Below are 18,285 nucleotides of genomic sequence, written 5' to 3'. Positions count from 1 at the left end.
GCAACCGCAATGAATGCTTCTGCACAAGGGTTCTATTTATAGAACCACTTGTATGGGCTTTAAGCTAAAAGGCCCACTTAAGTGTATTTTGGCCCATATCTTATAATATGCCCAAAATCACTTAAGCCTATGGTACCTTACCATATTTCATATTCTACTCAAGTACACCGTATCTTACGATGTTCTATAATTCACTTAAGGGCACCGTACCTCACGGTATTCCTTAGTTACTCTATCTCTCATCAATCCGTCCTTTGTGTGTGACCCTGTAGGTTTTCATTACGTTGGCAATTATATTAAATCACACATTTAACATAATAAACAGTGAGCGGTATCTAGCAACACATCACTGCTACCCAAGACACGAAAATGTCAAGTGATCTGACAATTCCTTCTGTGATATACTTATGTGCATAATTACCCTTTTGCCCTTATGTCTATATTGAACACAAGGCATATACCGTGTCATCCTTGTCCAGTTCAATATTGGGTCCATAGACATTTATCCTGTTATGCAGGATGGGCAAATTCCATCTAGGTCACTCATGTCCCTCAGCATGCTTCGTGGAGTACCCATCAACTGTCTTTATGGTTATCCAGTTACGGACAACGTTGGATCAGCAATAAAGCACTCAACTCTACATCTAGGGTCCATAGTGGTTTCAGGTCGAAGAGTGGAATACACTATTATCATCATGAGAATAACTTATGACACTTTGCATAACTTTCTATATAGTATTCTCATAGCGGGTCAATCCGGTATAAATATTACTCCTAATATTCATACCTATGTTTAAGACTTGATAACTCTTTATCCATGATCCATGAGATGTGATCATCAGTCTACAAACATAATAGTCTTAATGCTTTAATGTTATCCCACTTCACACTAAAGCTCGACTATGGATACTTTAAGAATAGTGTCCTTATGTTTAATGTGTTCTCATGATTAAGTCATACTTAATAATTAAACGGACTATCTATAACAGGGACTTTATTAATCAACCATAATAAAGAAAATGCCTTTTATTATTAATAAATAAATCGATACAAGTACCAAAAAGTATTGGCCTCTAGGGCTTACACCAACAATTTCCACGACAATTGTGGTGTTTGGCTGGGCGGATTCCACAGCGGTATTGGAAAGTGCAACAATTTTGCTGCAGAGCTTTGGGGTGTTCTCTTGGGTTGGGATTTAGCTTGGAAGCATGGTTTTAGGAAAGTAATTATTCAAATTGATAACAAGACCGTGGTGAATTCTCTCTCGGGGGCCTCCTGGAGTTTCAAACATGGTTCTATTTTGATAAATCATATATGTCGTCTTCTTCCTCTTTTTGAAGAAGTGCAGTTTCAACATATTTTTCCAGAAGCTAATCTTTGTGCGGACTACCATGCGAAGCTGAGCCTGTCTAAAGCTTTGGAGGTTTCTTAGTTAGATGAGTGTCCTCTCAGTTTGGGGCGTTTAGTTAGTCTGGATTGGTCTAGGATTTCTCTAAGGCTTGTCGTCTAATTCTTTCCTTATTTGGGTCTAGTTCCCTCGATTTTTTTTAAAATAACCAGTTTTTTCAAAAAAAAAAATCGAAAATAATCAATAATTCAAAAAAAAATAAAAATAACCAGTTTTACAAGAGGGTGCGCTAGATGAAATGGTGCATCCCCTAACCATGAAGAGGAGGCGCCAATAGCATTGACACATGCATTGACCCTCATGAGGAGGCACCAATGCTCCTGGCGCCTTAGTGCAATTTGCAGTGTGGTCGTCAATCCCTCTGGCGCTTACATTTCATGTCATGTGGACGCCAATCCCTCTGGCGCCTGCATGTCATGTACATTTGATGTTCAGTCTCCATAAATATCACGCCTTGGATCCAATATTTTTCACTCAAAATCATCTCCTAATACCATAATTTCTCTAGTTCAACCACCATCACCTTCAAGTTTCTCTGTTTTAACAATGTCTGCATACATTCAAAAACGAAATATTGATGTAATATTTTCCGCCGTTGCGGCTCCTGTACATATTCGACTTTGGAACACAAATATGTTTGAACGTCTTAATCGTACGTCGTACAGTTGGTTAGAGGGAGAAATTGGAAAGGGTGAAAGGATTAGAATAATACAATGGTTTGTGTCCACGTTCAACCAAAACGGAGAAATGCGCGAATGGGTGGATATTAAGACTGACCAAGACGCCTGTAGGATGATGCATTACATGTTCAAAATTGTTTTGATGGTTGTAATCGCATAGTTCTTGTATTGTATTTGTTATAATTATTTGTGTTACTATTCATGTAATGGTACTTTCGTCACAAACGTCTAATATGAAATAAATTTAGTTTTTCATATATTGCAATAGAGGTACATGTGAATTTATCTGGTTGTGCTCGTTCCAACACTAGGACAGTTATTACGATTATGACCTGACTGACGGTATGAACTACATAGTCTAACCATTTTGTTCGCCGTATCCATTTTTGTTCGAATCTAGGTGTTGTTTGGGCGACCCTTTTTCTTCCTTCGCATAACTTCGTTGTGCCAGAAGGTGTCCCCTTGATATTCTGGCCAATCATCCTCTTTTTCCACTACGGAAAAACTAATTTTATAAACATTTGAAAGGCTGACGACTTTGTAAACTTCAGATAGCAAGTAGAATGGATCTCTTCGAACCTTTGAGCATGCCGCAATTACATGGGAGCAGGGGGTACGAAAGGCTTGGAACTTTCCGCAGTCGCACCAACCTCTGTCTAGTTCGACTCTGTACTGTCCCATTAGCATGCCCTCATTGTGATCCATGGACTTGGCAACACTACACCAACCTTTAATGCAGTCAAAGACCGTAACCACATGTGTGTTTGCTTTGGCAGCTTCACATCTAATGAATTTCATTGAAGCATCACTGAATAACTGTCCAGATTGCAACACTGAACTCCATTTTGAGCGTCTGGTTTCAAACAGCGCCCCTAGCCTGAAATATGTTGCCTGCACCAAAGCGGTTATAGGTAGGTTACGGATGCCTTTGAAGACAGAGTTCATATATTCCACAAGATTTGTTGTCATGTGGCCCTAACATTGACCGTTGTCGTATGCCCTAGTCCATTTCTCCAATGGAATACTATCGATCCACCATACTACATCTTCGTTTGACAATCTTATTTCCCCATGGTAGTGTTTGAAAGAAGATCCTGATAATGCATAACCTGCATTGACAAACTTGGGGTTGGTCAAGAATGTCGTCGCTCGCCCCGATAAACGAGCGCACATTCGTGTTTTTGTTTGCAACTAAGTAAGTCTAACACTTTACCATTTAGTTAATTATATTTTATATTACAATTAACAGTAAATAATATTTTTCACTTTTTTTTATCTAAGGTGGTCAGTAAGGGGGATGAACTACAATAGATGTCTGAAACACGCTATTATAGTCTATCGCAATCTATTGGACCACATTGGACATGACGATGTAATACTTCTACATAACTATATTTTAATTTAAAAATACTTATCAAATTATTTTTCTTCTAATCGTTTCGTGTTGTTTTACAGTTTATCTGGAGACCATATCTGGGTCTTGATCATGATGTGAACCATGACGATGTTGCATTTTGGACAGCAAAGACACTGATTATCTGATTCACTACGGTGGAAATGCACCAGAGTGACAGGGTAAAACTGCAGTTCGGCATGCTACAACAAATTCCAGAATCTCCCACGTGTTTGGGGATTTGACATCAAAAAAGGGTTGATGCACAATGGGATTGTTCTGACTGGAGAGACTTTGCAAAAGAGATGTGTCGTCAATGGAGGAATCGATGATAACACATCTTAAACGAACCAGTCATCCATGGTGCAAGACCGACTCAACAATATATGACATAGTTTAGGTCGGTAACAACTCAACAATTTGTATCTGAGTCGCGGTATTTGATGGATCCACGCCAACTTGCTTCGTCATATTACGCCCCACAATAATTCCCCATCCAACACTAATGTCAACCCACCCAAACCCAACAACCAACCTTACAACATCAACCCACCATATACACACAACAACCAAACACCCAACCTCGCAACTCGTTCATGCCATCCACCCAACAACCAACCATCCAACGTCGCAATCCATTCATACCACCTACCCAAACACAATACCAAGAAATAAATCCCGCAACCACAATCGTCTATAGCCCAGATGATTCATATGGGTCACTTCATCATAGCCCCCCCACCAATGACCACCCAAACAACTCATCAACATAACACGCAACCATTGCTCAACTATAGTACGCCCCAAGAACCATTGTTTCATTTCCAAAAAGACTCAATGGCCCAATTTGGGCAACTATACCGTCCCCAATCCACCCAACCGCAACGACCTAACTACGATGACACGGGAACCAAACTCTATTACGGAAGCGCCGTTGGCCAGAGCCCCTCCGGATATTGGGAGCAAATGATGACACATCTCTCAAATACCGCTGGAACTTCCGCCAGACCTTCCCACCAGCCATCGCTCGATTAGGTCAGCACATAAAGACCTTAAACACCTCAAGAAAATCTTGGGAGACCTCAAAGACAAACTAACGCACCTGGATGTGGAACAGGGAGACATTATAATCGGGTCGGTCATTAGTTTATTGTCAGTCCAATGTAACCAATTATTACAACATCAATAAATTTATTTTTTTCCATTACTATTTTTTATTTATTAAATAAACAAAATTAAAAATTAAAATAAAATACAAGGGATGTATGCGCCAGATGAATTGGCGCATTGTCGCAACCTGAAAAATACAGTGTCCGAAAAAACAACCGGCGAAAGAAAATGACAGAAGAGTCTCCACCGTGCGTTATTTATCCCAAAGGAGGGAAAGGAAACGCTCGAAGTAAACCTGAAAAGAGGAAAGGAAAAGACAAGGTCTCGCAACCAAATCTTGGGTTCGGGAGTCGGTTATGCGAAGGGAAGGTATTAGCACCCCTACGCATCCATAGTACTCTACGGGATCCACTTTTGTAGTTCTTATCTAAAGGGTGTGAGTTTATCTTGTGTTGTTTACTAAAAAAGGGGTTAAATGAAAATGACTCGCGCGGATGTCGCATCCACTGCATACGTATCTCATCTGAATATGAGAATCAGAGTCTTCGTAGCTCGGCTGACCTATGGATTGGAGGGATGTGTGCTCGCTAAGACATCGCGTCTGATGCCTACGTATCTCATCTGGAATGAGAATCAGAGCAAGCCGTAGTTCGACTAACTACGGGGTTAAGGATTATGTTTTGGGGGCGGACGACGTTACTACGCAATCTACCGGATGCTCGACCTTTGGAGACTTACTCACCTGTAGTAGAAAGAGTAAACGTGTGTTTAGGAGAAGAAAAATCAATGAAGGGTTAGGGTTTGGGATGCTCATGCAAGAAGGCAGTCCTTGACGAAGGAACCGCGCTACCTGCGGGGATATGAACACATACAAAACAAACATGTATAAAATAAATGTGCCAACAAGGCAATCAGAATAAATCTCCCAAATGGTATCCCACAAGCAAAGTGGAATATCCAGCGAGCTATCCTTGCAAAAGTCATGTGAGCCTTCACAAAAACTCAACAAAAGGGTTAGTGAAACAAGATAAGGATTAGGAGAAAACATGCTATGACAAACGTAAGTCAGATTAGAGCAAAAAAATATGGTTTTTCATGGATAACAGTAGGGTTTCAGAAACCTCAAACCTTGTGGCATACACTTCAGAAATTAAACGATTAAGCATTCAAGGCATTATTTATACATTCATACATAATTATGAACCCGTGGGCAAAAACCTAATGAAATTCATCCGTCATACCTCAAACATTCAGAGTATTCAACTTCAAAGCACAAAGGTAATGGGAATAAGGGCAAACCTGATTGGAGAGATCGGTTGAAATCAAATGGCACGGCTGGATTTGCAAACCAATGTTAGGGTTTGCTTGAGCTGAAAGTGTGTGAGTCAGAATGAACCTTTTAGAGTTGCCTGGAGGTTGCTCTGAACTCTGTTAGCTCTTCTCTCACTATCTTTTCCCCCAGGGTTCTTCTCTCACTATCTTTTTATCAGACAGGGTAATAGGAATAGAATGGCCTTTTGTTTCACTGAAACTCTGAATTTATAACCTGATTTTTGTGGACCTGTGGGCTCAAATGAGAGAGGTCCAAGTCCAAGATTTTTTCTTTTATTTACTTATTTATTTATTTATTTATTTTATTTATTTTATTTTATTTTATTTTTATTTTTTATTTTTTATTTTTTTCAAAACACGTGGGCTTCGCCTAGCGAGCATGACAGCTCATGAACAGACCTTTGCTCCTTCAAGATTAACGTTTTGACTGACGAATAGACCCCTGTTGGAAGTAACTCAAGTCTTTCCCTTGTGTTGACTGATCATCTAAATAGAGTCCACAAAGGGTCTTGGATGATGTTCAAGCTTCTTGGATCCGATTCCGATTGCCATGATGAAATGCAAGTGCTAAATGACCTAAAAATGAATGCATGCATGAGGTGTAAAGCGTATGCTTCCAGGAAAAATGAAGGGTAAATTTTGGGGTATTACAGCTGCCCCTATTCAATCAACTGGAGACCTGGAAAGAAAATAGCAGCGGCTTTCGTGCTTTCGAGGTATCAAGGGATTGAATACAATAAAAGCCCGAAAATTTGCACTGAAGTGAAGTGAAGTAACAATGCCTGTCAGATCGGCAAAGAGGTGGTCTTGAAAGAAGAATCTGTCTGGTACGGTGAGAGTCAGTCTGAATACCGAAAAAGAATGTTAACCTGGATACCAAAATAAATGGTAACACAGAAATAACCATGGCCTGAATGCCGCTCATCAGTCTGAATACTGGAAATGACTTCGATCTGAACATCGGGAGATATGAGATTATTAATATCAGTCTGAACACCGAGAGGCTGGCCTGAATGCCACAAGTTGTGTCGACCTGAACGTCGGAAACTTCTTCGATCTGAACATCGGAAAATTGGCCTGAATGCCACAAGTTGCATCGACCTGAATGTCGGAAACTTCTTCAATCTGAACATCGGAAAACTGGCCTGAACGCCACAAGTTGCATCGACCTGAATGTCGGAAACTTCTTCGATCTGAACATCGGAAAACTGGCCTGAACGCCACAAGTTGCATCGACCTGAACGTCGGAAACTTCTTCGATCTGAACATCAGAAAACTGGCCTGAACGCCACAAGTTGCATCGACCTGAACGTCGGAAACTTCTTCGATTTGAACATCGGAAAACTGGCTTGAACGCCACTTCGGTCTGAATACCTGAAACTTCATGCCTGTCAGCATCGGCAGAAATAGGGAACGATAATAGAGGCGGCGTATGGGCCAATGACACTTGCTGGGGATAACAAAGGTAAGTCATGAACAATCTTCAGTCTGAGTACTAGAAACAACTTCTGGCTTATCACTTGGGATACCGAGAATGTTTTATGCTTACATGCGTATGTTTGAATTTTTCAATGGCGTAATGCTCCATGAAAATGGAAATGCTACGCGATTTGGGAGGATGCAATACAATATGATTCTACATGCAGGGATACGAAATGCTGGGTAGAATGCCAAGCTGAGGCAAGGGGGTCTGCTGGGGAAATGATCACCATCTTCTGGACCCTGGCAAGGCTGCTGGAGATGCACAGCGCAAAGAATTCTGTGGGGAAATGACCCGCCACACGGTGTTCTAGCAATGATGAAATACCGAGATTCTGACTGGGGAGAGAACGACACTGAAAACCTGCTGTTGGGGAAAGCGATAGTGGTTCTGGCAACCACGATCTGCGAGAGATGACTCAGCAGGGGAAGAAAACACCGATATGGTACCGAGGTTCTGCTTCAAGGAAAGAAACCATGGATCTGGCATTGGGATTATCAATCTGGCCTCGAACTCTGAGGAGCAGCCGCTTCTGTTGGGAAGATACAGTCTGGCACTGTCAACTCCGCTGGGGGTATATAGTTTGACACTGTCAACTCTACTGGGGAGTGTATAATCTGAAACCACCGCTTGGGGGGAGGTACAGTGGTGAGAACCTGCTGCGGATTGAAGAATTCAACGCTCTGATTAGCTCTGCAGGGATAAGATACCGAATTCGTCTGTTGGAGGAAAACATTCACGATCATCTGCATGGGATTTTAAGGAAATGCCCAGAGGGTACCTGTTCTGAATAGACGATCCAAAGCACTTAAAATTTACAGCAATTTTAAATGTTTATTAAGCATGTACCTGTAAAGCTCTTATGTGTCATGATGCAATGTTTATCAAAAAATTCGGACGTCATTTTTGCAAACAAAACAGAAAAATGAAAATGAAAACAGAGATATACTGAATAACATGATTTTATTGATTGAACGGCCTCTGAATAGGCATTTACATCAGGAAGCAATCCCTGGAAAGAGGTAATCGCACAACAGATAAAAACAAACATTAATCTAATGGCAATGTGAAATGGATTTCTATTGGGTTTCAATTCTGCTATGACTTGCTCGTCTTCAAGATCCTCCAGATGATCAGCTTTCTGAAAGAGTGATTGGAGTGTTTCCTATCCTTCAAAAGTTTCCAGTCATTGACACGAGATGAGATTCAGAACTACTCAGAACGCAGTCATTCGCTTAATCCCTAACTTTTGCCTGGATCGCCCTTTTCGGGTTTTCAATCCACCAGGATACCCATTTTTGCCTAAGTTGCCTTTTCAGGTTTTCAACTTACCGGGTGCACAATCTTTTCACTTTTAATCCCTAATTTTTGCCCGAACCTTTTTCATTTTCTTTGTTCTCCGGGATGCCCATTTTTGCCTGGACTACTCTTTTTATTGTCCAACGGGTCTATTTCATGCGAAGTATTTTTTAACTGCGTCTGAGTTCACCAGGGAAGTGAAGTTTTCACCATCCATCGTTGCAAGCATTAAGGCCCCACCATCAAAAACCTTGGTGACAATATACAGTCCATCATAGTTAGGATTCCACTTGCCCCTGTGATCTGTCTGAGGAGGAAGGATCCTTTTCAACACTAAATCTTCGACTTGGAAACATTGAGGATGCATTTTCTGATCAAAGGCTCTCTTCATCCGACTCTGATACAACTGCCCATGACAAATGGCTGCCATTCGCTTCTCTTCGATAAGACTCAACTCATTGAACCTTGTCCGAACCCATTCAGCTTCTTCTAACTTGACATCCAACAAGACTCTTAGAGAAGGAATCTCCACTTCAACAGGTAGGACTGCTTCCATACCATACACAAGGGAGTAAGGGGTTGCCCTGGTCGATGTACGTACTAAAGTACGGTACCCATGCAAGGAGAAGGGTAGCATCTCATGCCAATCTCTGTACGTAACGACCATCTTCTGCACAATCTTCTTTATGTTCTTATTTGCCGCTTCAACAGCACCGTTCATCTTAGGGCGGTAAGGGGAAGAATTGTGATGCTGAATGTTGAAGTTCTGGCACAACTCCTTCATCATTTTTTTGTTGAGATTAAAACCATTATCAGTAATGATTCTTTCGGGAATCCCATAGTGACAAATGATTTCTTTCTTGATGAATCAGGCAACCACATGTTTGGTGACCTTCGCAAATGACGTTGCTTCGACCCACTTGGTGAAATAGTCGATGGCAACAAGGATGAAGCGATGCCCATTGGAAGCGGTCAGCTCAATCTTTCCAATCATATCGATGCCCCACATAGCGAAAGGCCACGGCGAAGACATCATATTCAAAGGATTCAGCGGCACATGTACCTTATCAGCATAAATCTGGCATTTATGGCACTTCCGAGCATATTTGAAACAATCAGATTCCATGGTCATCCAGTAATAACCTGCTCTCAACAATTTCTTAGCCATTGCATGTCCGCCGGCATGAGTACCGAAGGAGCCTTCATGAACTTCCTGCATTAACATGTCTGCTTCGTGTCTGTCCACGCATCTGAGCAAAACCATGTCGAAGTTCCTCTTATACAGAACATCGTCTTTGTTCAAGAAGAAACTGCCTGCCAATCTTCTCAAAGTCTTTCTATCATTGTTGGATGCCCCTGCAGGGTACTCTTGATTCTTCAGAAAGCACTTGATGTCGTGATACCAGGGCTTGTCATCAACTACCAGTTCAACAACAAACACATACGCGGCCCTATCAAGGCGCATCACGTCGATCTTGGGAGCATGGTTCCAACGGATCACCGTGATCATGGAGGATAGAGTAGCAAGAGCATCTGCCATCTGGTTCTCATCACGAGGTATATGGTACAACTTTACTGTTGTGAAGAAAGTCAACAGTCTTCTCGTGTAATCTCTGTAGGGGACCAGAGTAGGCCGAAGAGTGTTCCAATCACCATTCACTTGATTGATTACCAGAGCTGAATCTCCGAAGATGTCCAAAGTCTTGATTCTCAAAGCAATGGCTTGCTCAATACCCAAGATACAGGCTTCATACTCAGCTTCATTATTGGTGCACTCGAAAGTCAGACGAGCGGTGAAAGGCATGTGGGCACCTTTTGGAGTTGTAATGACAACACCAATTCCACTTCCTCTGGCGTTGACGGTCCCATCAAACATTAAAGTCCACTTTTCGTCTGGATCAGGTCCCTCTTCAACAACTGGCTCTTCACAGTCTTTCATCTTGAGGAACATGATGTCTTCATCTGGAAAATCAAACTTCATCGGCTCATAATCTTCAACCGGCTGTTGAGCAAGATAGTCTGACAGAATACTCCCCTTGATGGCTTTCTGGGAAGTATACTGGACGTCGTACTCTGTCAGTACCATTTTCCAACGAGCAACTCTTCCGGTGAGAGCTGGCTTCTCAAATATATACTTGACTGGATCCATTTTGGAGATCAGTAAGGTTCTGTGAGACAGCATGTATTGTCTCAATCGCTTCGCAGCCCATGCAAGTGCACAACATGTTTTTTCAAGCATTGAGTATCTCGACTCGCAATCTGTGAATTTCTTACTCAGGTAGTAGATGGCATGCTTTTTCCTACCTATCTCGTCGTGTTGACCGAGAACACAACCCATGGAATTGTCTAGTACTGTCAAATACATAATCAGCGGTCTCCCTGGGACAGGAGGCACAAGGATAGGAGGAATCTGCAAATACTCTTTTATCTTCTCGAACGCTCTTTGGCAATCATCATTCCACCTGATAGCCTGATCTTTTCTCAACACTTTGAATATTGGCTCACACGTGGCTGTTAGGTGAGAGATGAACCTTGCAATGTAGTTCAACCTCCCTAAGAAACCACGAACTTGTTTCTCTGTTCTTGGCTCAGGCATTTCCTGTATCGCTTTCACTTTGGCCGAATCCACCTCAATCCCTTTTTCACTAACAATAAAACCAAGTAGTTTTCCAGATCTCACCCCAAAAGTACACTTGTTCGGATTAAGCCTCAGCTTGAATTTCCTCAAACGCTCAAACAGTTTCTGCAAATTCACCAAATGTTCTCCTTCTGTCTGAGATTTGGCAATCATATCATCAACATAAACCTCGATTTCATGATGAATCATATCATGGAACAGAGTCACCATCGCTCGCTGATATGTTGCTCCGGCATTTGTCAGACCAAACGGCATCACCTTGTAGCAGAAGGTGCCCCATGGGGTTATGAATGTTGTCTTCTCCATGTCTTCTGGTGCCATCTTAATTTTATTATAGCCAGAAAAGCCATCCATGAAGGAGAATACCGAGAACTGAGCTGTGTTATCCACCAAAACGTCAATGTGAGGTAAGGGGAAATCATCTTTAGGACTAGCCCTGTTCAGATCCCGGTAGTCAACACACATCCATACCTTTCCATCCTTCTTAGGTACCGGAACAATATTTACAACCCATGGCGGATAATTTGTGACTGCTAGAAACCTTGCATCCAACTGTTTTTGCACTTCTTCCTTTATCTTGACAGCCATCTCTGGTCTTATTCTTCTGAGCTTCTGCTTGACCGGAGGACAACCTTCTTTGAGCGGCAAGCGATGTACCACGATGTCTGTGTCAAGCCCTGACATGTCCTGATAAGACCAAGCGAAGATGTCAACATACTCTTGCAGCAATTCAATCAACCCCTTCTTCACATTGCTTCCAAAGCAGCCCCTATCTTGATTTCTCTCTTGGCGTCCTCGGTGCCGAGATTAATCACTTCACAGACTCTTGATGCGGTTGAATGACCCTTTCCTCTTGTTTTAATAACCTGGTAAGTTCTTCAGGGAGTTCACAGTCTTCATCACCTTCTTCTTCAGCTTGAAAGATTGGATTTTCAAAGTCGAAGCGAGCCATAGCAGAACCGTTATCAATAGGATCTGGTGATGTGCATCTGCATGAGTGATGGTATGTGCTTATGAGTGTGAAAAAAAAGTGGAAACTAAACAAAACATTGCCATTTTTTTTTTGAAAAACTGCAAAAATAGAAAGACAGGGAACGAAATATTTGAATGCAAAAAGATGTCCTTTATTTATGATAAAAAATGCAAGTGTCACATAGATGAGCCCTACAATGAGTCATTACGCCCTGGAGGAACGTAAGACTTGGATATGCATGAATAAACAAAGAAAATTACTCCTCCAGACAAGTGGCTTGGACAATCTCCTCAGAAGACCAATTATTGAGAACTTCACCCGGGATCCTCGGACGCACCCAGTTATCGATGTCGCAATCAATATCCTCATCTTCACTGTTGACCGCAGAGACTAATTTGACTTCTCCTTCAACCATGTTAACGTTGGCTCCACCATGCTGGGGCATGGGATTGTTGACGACATTAGGAGCTGGTGCAAAGTTAACGACCTTTGAATCAATGAGGTCCTGAACTACGTGCTTAAAAACTTTGCAGTTCTCAATATTGTGGCCAGGTGCCCCAGAGTGGAATCTACACCTAGCGTTGGCGTCATAACCCACCGGAAGCCTACCAACGGGAGGAGCCAGAGTGCGCAACTGCACAAGTTGTAGTTGTTGAAGACTAGAAAGCAACTGAGCATACGGCATTGGAAGAGTGTCGAAACGCCAGTCCATCGTCCTTGGCCTTGGTTGATATGCGGGTCTATTACCCGGTTGTTATGGTTGGTACTGAGCTAGTTGACGATGTGGTTGTTGTTGTTGTAGTGGTGCTGCAGCTGGAATGGTCACAGCCGCAACATACGGTTGCTGATGATAGTTCTGAAAGTTAATCCTCCGGTTATCCCTGTTCTGATAAGAAGATATGACACTTGCATCCCCTTCTCTCCTCTTCTGTCCCTGAATGAACGGCTTCTTCACCCCTGATGAGGATCCACCTCCACTCTGGGTCTTGTATATCCTCAGGTAATTCTCCACCCTCTCTCCGGTAGAGACTACATCAGCAAAATTGGAGGCATTGCAACCCACCAGGCGCTCCAAATAAGGCCCTGGCAGAGTGTTCATGAACATGTTAGCCATTTCCTTCTCCAACATAGGAGGTTGAACACGGGAAGCTGTTTCTCTCCAGCGTTGAGCGTATTCTCTGAAGCACTCATTGCTTTTAAGAGACAAATTTTGAAGTTGAGTTCTGTCCGGAGCCATGTCTGCATTATACTGATACTGCTTCACGAAAGCCTCTGCCAAATCCCTCCAGCAACGGATGTGGGCTCTATCCAGCCTCATATACCATTCCAGGGATGCCCCAGCTAGGCTGTCCTGGAAAAAGTACATAAGCAACTTTTCGTCATCGGAGTATGCAACCATTTTACAGAAATAGGCTTGCACATGGGTCTTCGGACAAGAGTTTCCATTGTATTTGTCAAATATCGGGACCTTGAATTTCGGTGGCACTCTCACACCTGGGACCAGCCCCAAGTCAACAACATCTACTCCCAGAGGATTCTGTCCTTCGACTGCCTTCAACCTCTCTTCCAATCTTCTAAACATGGGGTCCACACCATGACCTATACCAAAGTCTTCCTGCAGCAGGGGGAACTGATCGTCCTGATCATCATGAACGAGCTGTTGACCAGAGGTGACATGTAGGATTGGGATAGGCCCCGGTCCATTGGGTCCATTAGCCTCTCCAGCTGGAGGATTAGTCATCGTCTCTGGTTGAGCAGGGGGATTCCTCTGTATCATCTGCCTGAGCTCTTGCTGTCCCTGAGCCACCCCTTGAACCACATCCATGAATTGATTCATGCAGATTTTCATCTCGGCGAACTCTGCCTGTAGGCTCTCCATTACTCTCTGTTGGTTTCTGCGGGTACCGTACCGGTGAATGCCTGGGTCAGCTATCCTGCTGATGGAACACCAAACAAACTGAGAACACTGTGGCGGTACCTGTTATGCAAGACATGCTAATGAATATGTAAATGCAATGACATGTTTATCAATTCCAAAGGTATTCTACCCCCTTGTTTTCAGTCTCTCAATAGATAAACGATGTAAAAAAAAGACTAAGCCGTTGATGAGAACGGAGAAAATTCCAACTAGAATCAAGTAGAAGATATAAACCCCACAGAAATGGATAAACATGTGTGAATGATTATGAATGCAAAATGATGTGATGCAAAATGATGTGAATGCAGTGCAGTGGCATGGGAATCAGGATCGCTGTATCTGCTTGAACATCTGTCAGGTTGCACTGTCTGGAGAGAAATTAAGAGCACACCAAACAAAGGTCATGGGATGGATCATGTTATCCTTAATATCAACCACCCATTTTGGTGGATTATGGTTTACACCTTATCAACACCCAAGTTTCATTGATATTAAGGATACCTGATCGGATCAACCATGAATTAAGGGTTTGTTGCAAGTCACGAGCATGGAGTTTAGGTTAAGAACCACCCAAAAGGAGTGTACTAAGGTTTAAACTTGCCAAACATGTTCTACAAAAGGTTCCCATAGTCATAATCCCATCTTTCGGATATTATCGGAGGAACGACTACTCGTATTCCAAAAATATTCTCAAGAGAGACTCTTATGAGTGTAGTATCGCGTAACAATCGTATCAAATCTTACACTTGAACGACTTTCGCACTACGTCCTACGAATAGGCCAAGATGGGTTTGGTAAACTAAGGTCCTCGGCTTCTAAGGTCTATATTAGAAAAAGTAATGTCTAACCACAACTTACTTGTGTGACATTATTGATCTCAACATGACCTCCACCAAGTGAATGGGCTTGCAAGTCAACTTGCTAAGGAATAACTCCACACAAGTCGACAAGACTATGCCATTCTCCTATCCTAAGTGCACTCGAGTTCGGGTATAGAACTCATCTCACAAAGATCACCAAGCAGCCATAGCCAGCCAACAGATACAGCAATGATATGTACACAATGCAATAAGCTAAAGCAGGTAAATAAATAACTGTACAAAAGCATGAACACCCAATAAACAAACAAACTACAAAAGCTAGGAGGGACTCGCTTAGGGAAACCGGGTCCCCAGCAGAGTCGCCAGCTGTCGCAACCTGAAAAATACAGTGTGCGAAAAAACAATCGGCGAAAGAAAATGACAGAAGAGTCGCCACCGTGCGTTATTTATCCCAAAGGAGGGAAAGGAAACGCTCGAAGTAAACCTGAAAAGAGGAAAGGAAAAGACAAGGTCTCGCAACCAAATCTTGGGTTCGGGAGTCGGTTATGCGAAGGGAAGGTATTAGCACCCCTACGCATCCGTAGTACTCTACGGGATCCACTTTTGTAGTTCTTGTCTAAAGGGTGTGAGTTTATCTTGTGTTGTTTACTAAAAAAGGGGTTAAATGAAAATGACTCGCGCGGATGTCGCATCCACTGCATACGTATCTCATCTGAATATGAGAATCAGAGTCTTCGTAGCTCGGCTGACCTATGGATTGGGGGGATGTGTGCTCGCTAAGACATCGCGTCTTATGCCTACGTATCTCATCTGGAATGAGAATCAGAGCAAGCCGTAGTTCGGCTAACTACGGGGTTAAGGATTATGTTTGGGGGCGGACGACGTTACTACGCAATCTACCGGATGCTCGACCTTTGGAGACTTACTCACCTGTAGTAGAAGGAGTAAACGTGTGTTTAGGAGAAGAAAAATCAATGAAGGGTTAGGGTTTGGGATGCTCATGTAAAAAGGCAGTCCTTGACGAAGGAACCACGCTACCTGCGGGGATACTAACACATACAAAACAAACATGTATAAAGTAAATGTGCCAACAAGGCAATCAGAATAAATCTCCCAAATGGTATCCCACAAGCAAAGTGGAATATCCAGCGAGCTATCCCTGCAAAAGTCATGTGAGCCTTCACAAAAACTCAACAAAAGGGTTAGTGAAACAAGATAAGGATTAGGAGAAAACATGCTATGACAAACGTAAGTCAGATTAGAGCAAAACAATATGGTTTTTCACGGATAACAGTAGGGTTTCAGTAACCTCAAACCCTGTGGCATACACTTCAGAAATTAAATGATTAAGCATTCAAGGCATTATTTATACATTCATACATAATTATGAACCTGTGGGCAAAAACCTAATGAAATTCATCCGTCATACCTCAAACATTCAGAGTATTCAACTTCAAAGCACAAAGGTAATGGGAATAAGGGCAAACCTGATTGGAGAGATCGGTTGAAATCAAATGGCATGGCTGGATTTGCAAACCAATGTTAGGGTTTGCTTGAGCTGAAAGTGTGTGAGTCAGAATGAAACTTTCAGAGTTGCCTGGAGGTTGCTCTGAACTCTGTTAGCTCTTCTCTCACTATCTTTTTCCCCAGGGTTCTTCTCTCACTATCTTTTTCCCAGACAGGGTAATAGGAATAGAATGGCCTTTTGTTTCACTGCAACTCTGAATTTATAACCTGATTTTTGTGGACCTGTGGGCTCAAATGAGAGAGGTCCAAGTCCAAGATTTTTTCTTTTATTTATTTATTTATTTATTTATTTATTTTCAAAACATGTGGGCTTCGCCTAGCGAGCATGACAGCTCATGAACAGACCTTTGCTCCTTCAAGATTAACGTTTTGACTGACGAATAGACCCCTGTTGGAAGTAACTCAAGTCTTTCCCTTGTGTTGACTGATCATCTAAATAGAGCCCACAAAGTGTCTTGGATGATGTTCAAACTTCTTGGATCTGATTCCGATTGCCATGATGAAATGCAAATGCTAAATGACCTAAAAATGAATGCATGCATGAGGTGTAAAGCGTATGCTTCCAGGAAAAATGAAAGGTAAATTTTGGGGTATTACACGCATACACCATAAAGAACACACTAAGGCGCCAGGAGCATTGACGTCTCCTCATGAGGGTCAATGCATGCGCCAATAGCATTGGCGCCTCCTCATGAAGAGCCCAATGCATGCGCCAATAGCATTGGCGCCTCCTCATGAAGAGCCCAATGCATGCGTCAATGCTATTGGCGCCTCCTCTTCATAATTATTGGTTATATTTTAAAAAAACCGGTTATTTAAAAAAAAAAATTCAATTCCCTCCCTTTGTTAAAAAAAAGAAAAAAGAAAAAATAATTTTTTAAAACTTAGTCACTTATATGTTTTAAATTTAATAATGTCATTGCCTTACTCCCCTTTTCAAAAACTTACTAATAACTAACTTATTAATAAAACTACCTTTATTTCTATAAAAGAAACTAAGTTTTTTCCAAAATAAATAAATAAACTAAAACTTATTACCACGATTCTTTCTATTCAAACATCTTTACTTTTTATTTTTTAATTATCATGATTTCTTATTTAAATATTTTTAATAGAATTTCTTTTTGATTTAATCAATAATTAGTTACAAAGTTAAATTAAATTTTATCCCCACGGTTTTTTAATCATCCATCTTTAAATTTTTAAATTTTTTTCTCTAAATTATCATTAATTTTTACTTAAATATTCTTTAATAAAATTTGTTTTTGAGTTTATGAATAACTACTCACAGAATTAAGTTATTACTTATTTAAATGAGTTATTTAATCAACCATATTTATTTAATTTTTTAAAATTTAATTATCATTATATATTACTTAAATATACTTTAAAAATATTTTTTATAGTTTAATCAATAACTACTCATTAAATTTATATATATATATATATATATATATATATATATATATATATATATATATATATATATATATTTTTAAATATTAGAAAATAAATTTTTTTGTTGGGTACCTAGCATTTTTTATTGATCTTGCAGGACAAATGTCTTGGCTCTATGAAGAGAGTATGGAATCTCGTTTGTGGATGCTCAAGACATATGACGGATGACATCTCCCTATTTCATTGACTTTGTGGCAAGGAAGAAGGACTGTGTGACCAAGGAAGTCAACAACTAGTGTTCATTAATT

This window comes from Lathyrus oleraceus, chromosome 5, assembly GCF_024323335.1.
Source record: "Lathyrus oleraceus cultivar Zhongwan6 chromosome 5, CAAS_Psat_ZW6_1.0, whole genome shotgun sequence".
Classification (NCBI taxonomy): domain Eukaryota; kingdom Viridiplantae; phylum Streptophyta; class Magnoliopsida; order Fabales; family Fabaceae; genus Lathyrus; species Lathyrus oleraceus.
The sequence above is the reverse complement of the archived record's forward strand: the minus strand, read 5'-3'. Positions refer to the sequence as shown.